Genomic DNA, 12,982 nt, shown 5'->3' with positions numbered 1-12,982 from the left:
TTTACCCTGCCGGCCATACATGGGTAATTATGAGTAACATAAGGCAGTAACTAGGCACAGTGTGGTAAGAAATGACAGCCTAATGGAGAAAGGAAATAAAAGTACAAAAGCATCGCCGTATGGGGTCATTTAGTGAAGGGTTGAAAACTCTACACACAGCTGCCCCGTGGACATCCCCGTGCCACAATGCAAATCTATAAATGATGATTATAGTGATTACCCGGACCCATTACAATGTCTCAATTATGTTCAGTTAAATCTGGTTGAGAAGGTAAAGGCATTTGTAACTCATTCTGGAAATATTTCCATAAAATGCTTAATATTTTCAATGCTAACTGCACTTACGTTACCTGGATAATTCACTGACATGTTTTGTTTCACTTCCCAAAGATGTGGGATAAACCACATTCTGCTACCATCTTACGCGCAGGTTATGAATGCACTTACCTGTGGAGTCAACAGGTAGAGTCCCACCTACAAGAAGTATAAAATGGTGGTGGAAAATTAAACAAAGGAGAGAGAACCAATTTGAATTTCAGGGAAATAACAGCCCTTCTTCCACACCTGTCGTGGCTGCAGAGCATCATTTGGACAGCGATGGGGAAGACCCTCTTGGAAGAAGAAGGGGAAGTTTCAAGGGTCCAGGAGTGTGGAGGGTACTTTCAGAGAGCAGGAGGGTTTAGTGTTGCCAGAGGAAAATGCCAAGGGGTGGATTATGAGTGATATGGGAAGATACTTGGATGTTATTGACAATAAAGAGTTTTGACTTACCTGTAGACTATGAGACATCATTAAAGGTATGATATCATCAGGACTGAGCCTTTGGAAGAATGTTCTGGGAGTAATATGTAGGCTGTATGGGCCCAGAGAAAGACTAGAGACAGCGACTCAGTAAGAGGTTGAAGCAGTTTGGTGAAAAATTCCCGGAAGAGTCCATGTAAAGGTTCAAGACATGCACATGAATTCTCATAGCAGCTTTTATCACAACTGCCCCAAACTGGAAACAACCAAATGTCCTTAGGCAGAAGAATGGATAAATAAAATGTGGTTTATCTACTCAATGGAATACGACCTGGTAATACAAAGGAATGAACTACCGCCAAAGGCAACTACAATGAATGTCAAAATCATCAGGCTGAGTGAAAGAAGCCCGAACACCACCCCAAAAGACAGTATATGGTGTATGATTCCATTTATATAAAATTATAGAAAATGCAAACTAATCTATAGTAGAAGAAGCAAATCAGTGGTTCCCTGGGATGCTGGAGGGGGGTTTGGATGGCAAATGGGGCACAAGAAATATTTGGGGGCATGATAGAAATGTTTTAGATCTTAATTGTGGTAGAGATTTTATAGGTATATGCTTCTGTTAAAACTAGTGAATTACACATTTTTTTCTTTTTTAATTTTTTTAGAGAGAGGGTGTGAGCAGCATAGTTGGAGGAAGAGGGAGAGAGAGAAAGAGAGAGAGAATCATAAGCAGGCTCCACACCCAGCACGGAGCCCTACATGGGGCTCAGTCTCGAAACCCTGAGATCATGACTCAAGGCAATGCAGAGAGTCTGATTTTTAAGCCAACTGAGCCATCCACGTGCCGCAAGCTACACATTTTAAATAGGTGCAGTTTACTGTACATACATCACACTGCACTAAAGTTGATTTTAAAAACTAAAAAGGACTTCTATGGGTGCCTGGGTGGCTCAGTCACTTAAGCGTCGGCCTTCAGCTCAGGTCATGATATCAGGGTCCTGCGATGAAGCCTTGCCTTGGGCACTTTGTTCAGCAGGGAGTCTCCCTCTCCCTCTGTGCTCTCTTTGTCTCTCCCTCAAATAAATAAATTTTTAAAAAATACTTAAAAACCAAGATGGACTCCTGGACAAAGATACAGGCTGGAACTTATTCCTTTCATCCTTTGACCAAATAATAGTAAAATCACTTTTTAAAAAGGCATACACACACACACGTGCACACACATGTGTCAATTACATTCAGATAAATCTGGTTGAGAAGATAAAGGCATTTGTAACTCAGTCTGGAAATATTTCCATAAAATGTTTAATATTTTCAATGCTAACTGCATTTAAGTTACCTGGATAATTCACTGACATGTTTTGTTTCACTTCCCAGTGGTGTAGGATATATATATATGTATATATATATATATATATATATATACACACACACACACATATAGACATATATGTATATCTATATAGACAGTAACATGAAAAAGGAGGCATCAGCCACCAAATTCATAGAAACTGGAAAGGTGGAGTAAACCTGAGATGACTGAATCCTAAGGGGCCAGTGGGAACAGCCAAGACCACGTCACTGCACGAAGGATAAGGCTAATATTACAATGACCCCAGTTACCTCTAGTCATGAAGGTGAAGGTAGGTGGGGTAAATGAGACTGACTGAAAACCTGCTCATAGACATTCAACTTTTACACGGATAGACTTCCCCACCCTCTCTCTGAAGAAGACAGTGGCTTGGCACTGAGAGATACCAGACATGGTTGAGGGAGGGAAAAACACAGCAAAAACAGGGCAACAACAGGATGTAGACACACTGGGAGTTGAAATTCCTGCCCATTTTCTCATTTAGGTCCCAGAAAGTTTATAGCCTAGCCTTCAACCTCCAAGGAGAGAGTAGAATCTTTGGAAAATGTGACCAATCTGAAAGGAAAGACCTAAAATATTATCATCAAGTCACAGCCCAGTGAGGATATCCTACCATAGATAAGGCCATGGTAGCTGAGCTCCCCTCATGTTCTCAGCACTTTAAGTAAGCATCTCATCCCCCCAACTCTGAAATATAACAGGACAACCAAGGATGACAATGCTAAGCATAGAAAACAAAACAAATAAACATAAAGTAATTCAGAGGAAACAGATATATGCCATTTGAAGCAAGCCTCTGACCAAGAAAATATTGCAGCCATGAAACAAGAACACACTAGTATAAAAAGGGAAAATTCTGAGGATTATAAAAAGAGCTCTAAGAATTATAAAAAATAAAATAGCAGAAATGAACCCCTCACTTGAAAACTCAGAAGATGAAATTGAAAATATTACCTGAAAAAAAATGGATGAACACACACACAAGGGATTCTAGAAAGATAGGTGAATTTTCTTGTTAAAAAAAAAAAAAAGAAGAAGAAGAGGGGAGGAAATCAATAAAACATATCAAGAATGTTTCCTATAATTGGCAAATATTAGTTTGTATATGAAAAGGGCCCACTAAGTGCCCAGGACAACAAATGAAAAAAGACATTGCAAAGGCACATCAACATGAGATTTCAGAACACAGGAGACAGAGAGAAGAGATTATAAGCTTCCAAAGAGAATAAAAAAGAAGAGAAGAGAAGAAAAGGGAAGGGAAGGGGGAGGGGAGGGGGGAGGGGGAGGGGAGGGGAGGGAAGAGAAAAGAAAAACAGGTCAAAGGCACAAAGGTCAGGAATTGTGACAACAATGCTAGAAAATAGAAAATAATGGAACAAGACCTTCAAAATTCAGAAGGAATATTAATTCCAACCTAGAATTCCAAATTCAGCCTGTTTATCAATTACAGGGTAGGATAAGGCAGGCATCTTCAGTCAGGCCAGCTCTCAATAAATCGTATCACCTCTGTCCTCGTTCTCAAGAATGTCTGGAAGATGTGTTCCCCCACAAAGAGAGACTGAGAAAGATGTGGGGTCCAGGTAATAAGAGCTCAACTTAGGAGGAAGGAAAAAGAAATTGCTAGAATGATCATGTAGAGAGATCCCAGGATGATAACTTTGGTCTGTAATTAATAGTTGTTTTTCCTGTTAGGGGCTTATAGCCCAAGTTAGATCTCATGCTTTAAAAGATTTAAACACACAGGCACGCACATACACACAAAACAAAAACCCTAACCATAAGGCAGAGTTTTCAAACATTTCTTTGTGTGAAAGAATCACCCAAGGGCTCACTAAAAATGTAAATTCGGTTGCTCTTATTCTAGGAGATTCTGTTTGAGGTCTAGAATGACCCCGGAGAAAATGCGTTTTGACCAGTTACCTCAGGTGATTCCGTACAGGTGGCTCCTGGACCACATCTGCAAAACATTAGTTTAAACAAGAGTACTAATCGCTGAGTAAACGTAAGCTCAGCTGTCATATTTACAGCCCACCAGCATTTTACTTTTTTTCAAATTGAGATCTAACTCACATAAGTAAGAAATACCACTTAAAAGTGTACAGTTCAGTGGATTTTAGTAAATTCACAGAGTTGTACGACCATCACCACTACCTAATTCCAAAACATTACCATCACCCCCGAAAGAAACCCTCTGCCCATTACCAGTTACTCCCCATCCTCTGTCCCATTTCCCTTCTCACTTCCCTTCCCAATAATCTACTTTCTGTCCCTATGAATTTGCCCATTCTGGACATTTCATACGAATGGAATCACGCAGTATGTGGTCTTTTGTATCTAGCTTTTCTCATTTAACGTGATGCTTTCAATGTCTATCCATGTTGTCTTATGTATTAGTACTTTGTTCCTTCTTTTTTTTTTTAAGATTTTATTTCTTTATTTGACAGAGAGAGAAATCACAAGAAGACAGAGAGATGGGGGGAAGCAGGCTCCCCGCTGAGCAGAGAGCCCAATCCGGGACTTGATCTCAGGACCCTGAGATCATGACCTGAGCCAAAGGCAGTTGGTTAACCCAGGGCCCCTACTTGGTTTTTTCCTGACTGAATAATATTTCGTTGTTTGGTTGTATAACATGTTGTCGATCAACTCATTAGTTGATGGACATTTGGATTGTTTCCAACTTTTGGCTCTTATGAGTAATGCTGCAATGAACATTCACAAATTATTGTGTGAACATCTGTTTTCAATTCTCTTGCGTATCCACATAGGGGTAGAATCACATAGGGTCATATGCCAGTACCCTGTTTAACTCTTCAGAGAAACCACAAAACTGTCCTCCACGGTGGCTGCACCATTTTATGCTCCTCCTCAGAAATTCAGAGATGCATGAGGGTTCCAATATCTTCACATACTCACTAACACTTATTTTCCCTTTTTTTTTTTTTTTTAATCATAGTCATCCTAGTGGTTGTGAATTTGGGATTAGAGATTTGACTTTCCCTAATGCCTTGCTAGGATTTGCTCTGGTTTATGTAATTCTTGTTCCTTTCCTCTCAATTTCTGTCTGTCTCACATGTGCCTTGTCAGAGCCTATAGCCATCACGTATTATAAACTTCTTTGATGCTCTTTGTTTTCAACTCTACAAGTTGCTGGTGTTAAGAATGCTCACCACCAGTCCTTACATCGTTGTCTCTCCACTCTAAAGATTCCTTAGGAAGAGCTCATGAGAACAATATTCCTGGAGTTTCTGCCTGACAATTTAGTTCATTCATGACCTTTGTACTTAAAGATCAGTTTTGGTGGATTAAAATCCTTGGCTCACATTATCTTAACTTGAGTATCTTAAACATATTCCTCTGTTATCCCATTTTCTTATGACCTAAAGCATTGTCTGGAAAAGTCTGATGATAACTAATTTCCTTTCCCTCTTAAGTCACAGACTCTTTGGCTAAAGAGTCCCAAATTAGTTTTGTTTTTCTTTAAAGACCAGACATTTTACTGCAATTTGTAAAACGGAAGAGGTACAATAGGACATCAGTGGGTACCTACCTCACCACCACCCCTAAGAACCCAAAAATAGGTTAGTTTCAGAGAATTAACTCTAGACTTAAACAGTTGTAATATAGAAGTCACTTCAGAAAGACCTAGAGGACAGGAACCTGACAGAAGATACTGACATAGCAAAAGGAAGATGGCGCCCATCAGAAGGGTGGTGGGTGGATAGCAGGGGCCAGCTATAGAAGTATGGAGAAGGATGTCATCAAGGCTAAAGATGCAGGTGATTTAGGTTCCCTGTGTTATTTTCTTACCAGAAGAGACTCTGGTAAGAAGTACCAGAGTCCATTTCCTGGGTAGTTTTGTTTCTTGATGTAAAGTAATAAATTAACATCTAGTTTACATAAATCAGGCTTTTATAAGTTTAGTCAACATGAGTTAACTGCCCCACCTAAGAATACTTCTGAGACCAATGGATCTGCACAGTGAGACTGACGCAAAGCCTGGCCTTGCAGGGAAAGTCTCGGTGGCCTGGGCTGTCTTCAGGGTAGCCTCAGCCTGCGGCAGCATGTACCATGGACCTGGCCCAGGCAGCGGTCCTAGGTTGTGCAATCAGACAGAGGAGTGTAGGCTCCTTCTGGGTGTGATTATGAGCCAAGCTGAGAGCAGTACATAAGCGAGGATGCTCTGTGAAGGAGGCTGGCTGCCGGCAGCTCCAGTCATGTGCCATTACCAGGAAATCCTTAAATATTGATCTTCAATGCCAAATTCTCTGGCTTCAAATGGACTTATTGCAATTTAAAACCTGGACTGAAGTTCCCCTAAAGCTGTCCAATCAGAAAAGCTTCATCCTTTCCTAACAAAATATTATTTAATGAGATACTTAGGGCAACGGGCCAATTTCAAAGTTCTAATAAACCAAAAAATGAAGGGGATTTGTGTTTAGACATTTTCTATAACAATGACTTTTTGATTAAAAATTGAAACTGGAAGAAAAACCTTCCTCTAATGTAATGGCTTGATATCCATAAGCTGGGTGGTTCACAATAGTGACCAAATTGATAGTTTTTGTATTTGCAAACAAGTATTTGTTAATTTTGCTAATGAATTGTCAACTGAATCATGCTTATGAAATAAACCTGGAGTTTCTTCAAGTAAATCCTTTTAAATAATTGATGATACAGGATATGTTAACTAAATTGAATTTAAATAAATAAATAGATAAATATATACATACATACATAACTGATGATAAAAACATCTACATGATGGCGATAGGGGTGATGTTCCAGCACAGGGTTTTATCATGCTATATGAGCCTAGAGAGGGGCAGGGGTAGAAAAATTCAGGCCCAACTGTACAGCAGGATGGAGACCCAAGCACTTCTGTAATCGCTAACATCTGTCAAGTCTACTATCTGTCCGGGCTCTGAGATTGCAGTTATCTGGCCTTGCCAAAGTCTCAAAATTATTCCTAGGTGGGGAAGTTGACTTGTGTTGACTAAACTTATAAGAGCCTGATTGATGTAAACAGAGAACCGGTTTTGCTGTTCTCTTATGATATCACATGTCTGCTTGACACCAAAGATCAGTGAACTATCACCCTCCCAGAGTGCAGGGGAGGCGATAGGGAGCCGAGTCCTTCTGAGATTTGAAGGGCAAGTTCTTTGGATGGCCAGCAGTCACATTGTTGCATTCCTAAGGATTGTTTTCCTATCTGATGTAGCCACTTCCAGAACCACAGTCCCCTTTGGGACAATAGGGGATCATAGCAGATATAAGAACTCCCAGGTAAAGCCTCTTCAACCACAGAGGAAAACACAGGCTGTAACTAAACGACGCAGCTAAGAGTAGGTGGCAGGTGTGCAGAATGGCGGGCCACCGGCAAAGCCCGAAGAAGCTCAGGACAAGGCTGAGCTCACGGCTGAAGGGAGCCGGGACAGGGAGGTCCAGATGCCAGCCCACTACAGTTAGCAACCAGGCAGTCTCAGAGCCTGGGTACCGACAGGCTTGACAGATGTTAGTGATTAGGGAAGGGCTTGGGTCTCTATCCTGCTGTGCAGTTGAGCCTTACTTATTCTACCCTTCCCCCTAGGCTCATCTCAGACCTCATCCCTCCTTTTTCTCCTCCACTCACAACCCCCTCTCATGCCTCTAAGTGAGCATAGCGTAGGCTCTTTCCTCTGGGCAGAGTTTCCCTCCATGCCCACCTGTTCTGCTTCCCTCGCCCTTGGAGCTGAGCTCTATTCTCATGTCCTCAGGGAAGCATCCTTAGTCCTCCTCGATCAGGTCACATCTCCTTATCAGATTCCCTTCTGGAATTTCAAAATCCTTTAGACCACTTATCCAGTTATACTTTTATCTGGTTAGCTGCCTCTTTGTCTTTCTCCTGCCCTGGACTGTAAGGTACAAGAGGGAGGTGTGTGTCTGCAACAAGGAAGGCTGCATCCTTTTATTTATTTATTTTTTTTTTTTTGGTCTTTAATACTTTTTTAGAGCAGTTTTAGGTTTACAACAAAACTGAGAGGAAGGAACAGAGATTTCCCAAAATCTCTTCCCATAAAGATTTTCCTGCCCCCACACATGCACAGCTTCCCCCATTACCAATACCCGCCACCAGAATGGGATGTTTGTTATGATTAATGGACCTACACGGACACATCATCATTGCCCTGAGTCCATAGGTTACATTCGGGTTCACTCCTGGTGGTCTATGGGTTGAGACAAATGTGTAATGGCATGTACCCACTATTATTTCATCCTAGAGAATAGTTTTGCTGTTCTAAATGTCCTCTGTGCTCTATCTCTCTCTCCTACCCTCCCTCCACCACACCCTGGTTAACACTGATCATTTTACTGTCACTATAGTTTTGCCTTTTCCACAATTTCAAATAGACATTGGAATCATACATAGCCTTCTTTCATTTAGTAATATGCATGTAAGTTTCTTCCACATCCTTTTATGGTTTGATAACTCATTTCTTCATATTCATATTTCATAATGTTCCATTGTCTTCATGTACCAGAGTTTATTTGTCCATTAACCTACTAAAGGACATCTTGGTTGCTTCCAGGTTTGGACAATTATGAATAAATATCCGTGTGTAGGTTTTAGTAGACCTAAGTTTTCGCCACCTTTGGGTAAAAATCAAGGAGCACAATTGCTACATCATATGAAAAGAGTATGTTTAGTTCGTAAGAAACCACCAAACTGTCTTCCAAAGTGACTATACCATTTTGTATTCCTACCAGCAAAGAATAAGTTTCTCTTGCTCCAACCCTCACCAGCATTTGGTGGTGTCTACATTCTGGATTTTGGCCTTTCTAATAGATACATAGTAGTGCCTCATTGTTGTTTTAATTTGCATTTCCCTGAGGACATATAATGTAGAGCATCTTTTCCTATGCTTATTGGCCATCTATGTATCTCCTTCGATAAAGCATCTGTTAAGAACTTTGGCCTATTTGGGGCGTCTGGATGGCTGAGTCATGAAGTGTCTGCCTTTGGCTCAGGTCATGATCACATAGTCCCGGGATCAAGCCCTGCTTCTGGCTCCCTGCTCAGCAGGAAGCCTGCTTCTCCCTCTCCAATCCCCCTGATTGTATTCCCTCTCTAGCTGTGTGTCCTTTAAATAAATAAATAAAATCTTAAAAACAACAACAACAACAACAAAAATGACAACTTTGGCCTGTTTTTTAATCAGGTCATTTGTTTTGGTATTGAATTTTAGGACTTCTTTGTACATTTTGGATAATTTCCTATATCAGATTGTCTTTTACAAATATTTTCCACCAACTTGTGGCTTGTCTTCTAATTTTCTTGATACTATCTTTCTCAGAGCAGAGGTTTTTTAATTTTAGTGAAGTCCATCTTCTTGATTATTTCTTTCATGGTTCATGCCTGGTGTTGTATTTAAAATGGCACCACCTGGAAATTTTATAGTTTTGGATTTTACATTTAAATCTATGATCCACTTTGAGTTCATTTTTGTGAAGGGTGTAAGGTCTGTGCCCAGATTTGCTTTTTTATTTTGTGTGGACATCCAGTTCTAGCACCACTTGTTGAAGAGACTACCCTTGCTCCATTGTATTGCTTTTTGCTCTTTTGCCAATATCAGTTGACTCTATTTCTATGGGTCTGTTTCTGGGCTCTCCATTCTGTTCCACTGATCTATCTGTTCTCTCACCAGTACCACACTCTCCTGAGAGCTGTAGCTTTATAGTGAAGTCTTGAAGTCGGGTAGTGTCAGTCCTTCAACTTTGTTCTTCTCCTTCAATGTTGTGTTGCTTACTCTGTGTCTTTTGCCTCTCCATATGAACTTGAGAGTCTGTGTGTCCATATCCGTAAATAACTTGCTAGGATTATTACAGTGCCTGGCATCTACTGGCACGTAATAGTAAATACTTATGGAGTAAATGAATGAATTTATTTTCATTTTGCCAATTCTAGACACCAAATTCCTCTGATTCCAGTTTTCCTTTTCCTCCTAGTCACTACTCATTTCTATCCCCAGCCAATCACAGAGCTTAAATGCACATCTCATATAATGTCTCCTGTCAGCTGTTCTTTTTGAGCTAATACCCTGAACAAGGACATTCCTTTTGGCTGTATGGGAATTCAGGTTATATTTATGATTCTGCTGACAGCTTCCATTTTTGCACTGGTTGGGTCCTCTGTGGTCCTGTACCTCCTAGACCTATCAGAAGACAATAGAGAGGCTTAAAAATTCTGTGATGATGTGTGACTTGCACAAGGCCTTCTTTTCTCTTATTGCCAGATGTCCCGCCTCATCAAGATCTTGTCAAGACCTGGCCATTATGTCAATACAGCACTAGCAGGGCTTTGAACTTTGGCTTTGACCTTCACCATGCCTTGGTCTTGGCAAGTTCTAGAACTTCTCTGCACTTAAGCTTCCATATGTATAAAATAAGGATAATAGTATCTCTTTCACAGAGTTGCACAATTAAATGATATTGCCTATAAAATACCTAGAACCATGTCAAACTATGGTGGCTATATCTCAGCACGGGTGAGCATAAACACTGACAGTCAGACCAACACCTGTCAAGCCAGGGCCCCACAGCTTGGCAGTCATCACATTCTGGGGCCACCTTTGCCCAAAGGTGTCAATTACTCCACAGGCCAGTTATCTGAGCAATATCATGTAGATATATTTATGTATTTATACATTCTTGCTATCCAGATGAAGCTGCCTTTGGAACACCATAGGCAGCCTGGAGGAAGAGAAGATGTCTGAAATGGGCAACCTGAAACAGTGTTTCTCTGCTCTAGAGTAACAGTACTAGTAGTGGAGGTGATGGTAATAGCAACAGTAAAGTAATAATCACAATAGTAGCTGCCTTTTACCATCCTCCACATTTAGTTCTCATAACAGCCCTGATAACTGGTTATACTACCTTCACCCACAGTTAAAAAAAAACACACAGAGAAGTTTCCCAGGGTCTTCACAACTGCTGAGCAGGAGAATCAGGCTTGGAACCTAGGTGTTCACATATTCCTTTCTCCCTGGCCATCCACCCTGTCCCATCTCTTTATCTTGGCGGTCCGTGGGAGTGAGAGAGCTAACTTGGTATGTGTGGCTGTAAGGGTTTGAGCCCAGTGCATGGAATCAACGTGTCTTTCTTCCCTGAATCTTTCCCAGACAGGTCCTCTGAGGCAGACAGTGAACCCAGCAGAATTTAAAAACACGTTTGTGCATGGTGCACGACAGGCTAGCAGTAACTCTTTCCTAATCCTGATTTTACATCCTTTTGCTGGGCACTTCCTCATCCTCTTGGGAAAGTCCTAAATGTAGCTCTAAAACTTGAATGCAAACGGGTTTTGAGTAAAGACTCTTGTTTTCTCTTTCAGGTGCTCTTCATTTTTATGTCCCAGTAAGTGTTCCTTTCATAAACAGGTGTTATTCCCATGTGTCCATGCTGGAGGACTGTGAATAATAGGATTTTAGCTGTCTGCAAAGCTGATCAGAGCTAGAACTTCATTTCAGCACCTCTGACCATCATTCTTCGCTGATAGACTTGCTTCAGGACAAGAACTAGCTTGGGGCAGGTCATAGCAGAGCACAAAGATCATTCAAACTGGATCAGGACAAATATTTTTGGCCTTAAGTTTCACAATGTTCAGAGATTATCATGATATCTCCAGTGTCATTATTCTTGGCATGAGGAAGCATGAGGTCAAAGGGTGAAATTTTGGAGGGGAAGAGGTTTCACCGAACTGTCACTATCTTTAACATCCCCCCCAAGAGTGATCTAACATGTGCAAAGCCTTCACCTCAAATGCATTTTTATTGTTAGGTCGCACCGGTAATTCTCTGTTGCGTTACCTTTCCTGTTCAAAAAAATAAATTAAAACAATCTAAGAAGGCAGATAATGTTTAATGGAAAAGGGCAGCAATGGGCTAATGGTTGCCTAGCAACCACTAGACATTGTTTTGCTGCTTCACTCTAGAGAAGCCAAAATGGCGGCTATAATCCTTCTATAGCCCCCTGGACAGTGTATATGTGAGTGACAGTTCCCTCTGGGCCCAAATCATTTTCTTCTTTGTCTTGGGCAGCAGATCATTCCTTTTTTAGCTTCTAAATGGGGAACACTCACTGCCTAATTCTTGAATACACTAATGCCTACACTTTCATCTTCTCAGAAAATCTATGGCTGAACTTTATAGGTTCTTCCTTTGGGCGGTTCTACATAAGTGTTTTCATACATTCCCCATTTCCCCCCTTGAGTTCTCCTGTCAATCAATTACCAACCCTGGTTAAGTATTTTTCTGAGGTCAAGCAAGGCATTTGACATGCTTTAGTTTTAGAAAGTCTTCCCTTGCCTTATCCTCTTTTCTACTTCCAGAAGGGTCTTGACTGCTCAGTTCCCTAGGGCCATGAGAAACTTGGTAATTCTCTGGCCATTGGGTTTTCTCACAACTAGGGCATGGAGAGGGAAGAGAAATATGGTTATAGAAAGTATGTTTAGAATTTTCAGGGTTATAAGCATGAGCAGTAAGACTGAATTACTTATTTTTACAAATAACATTTCCATTAGCTTATCTCAAAAACCACAAGTCTATTGTAAGGAACCCAAAATACCTGAATTGCTTTAACGCTTTGCTACCCCTAAATCATAAATAGATTGGAAGTGGGTTTTGTGTAGCCTTGAAGAGAGACAGGAAAAGGTACTGTGTTGTAGATTTTCTGTGACAGCTTGCTGATTTTGATAGAGAGACAGGATGTGATTTTGTACCCACCTCAGTGGGCTGGGTCTCCTAGGGCAGGAGTGTTTAAGCAGGGTTCTCAAGAGGGCTGGGGACAACTGGAATCACGTCAAAATGCAGTGTGTATGTTTACACGTGT

The sequence above is a fragment of the Mustela lutreola genome, chromosome 4 (genome assembly GCF_030435805.1).
Source record: "Mustela lutreola isolate mMusLut2 chromosome 4, mMusLut2.pri, whole genome shotgun sequence".
Taxonomy (NCBI): Eukaryota; Metazoa; Chordata; class Mammalia; order Carnivora; family Mustelidae; genus Mustela; species Mustela lutreola.
This window is presented reverse-complemented; position numbering follows the sequence as displayed.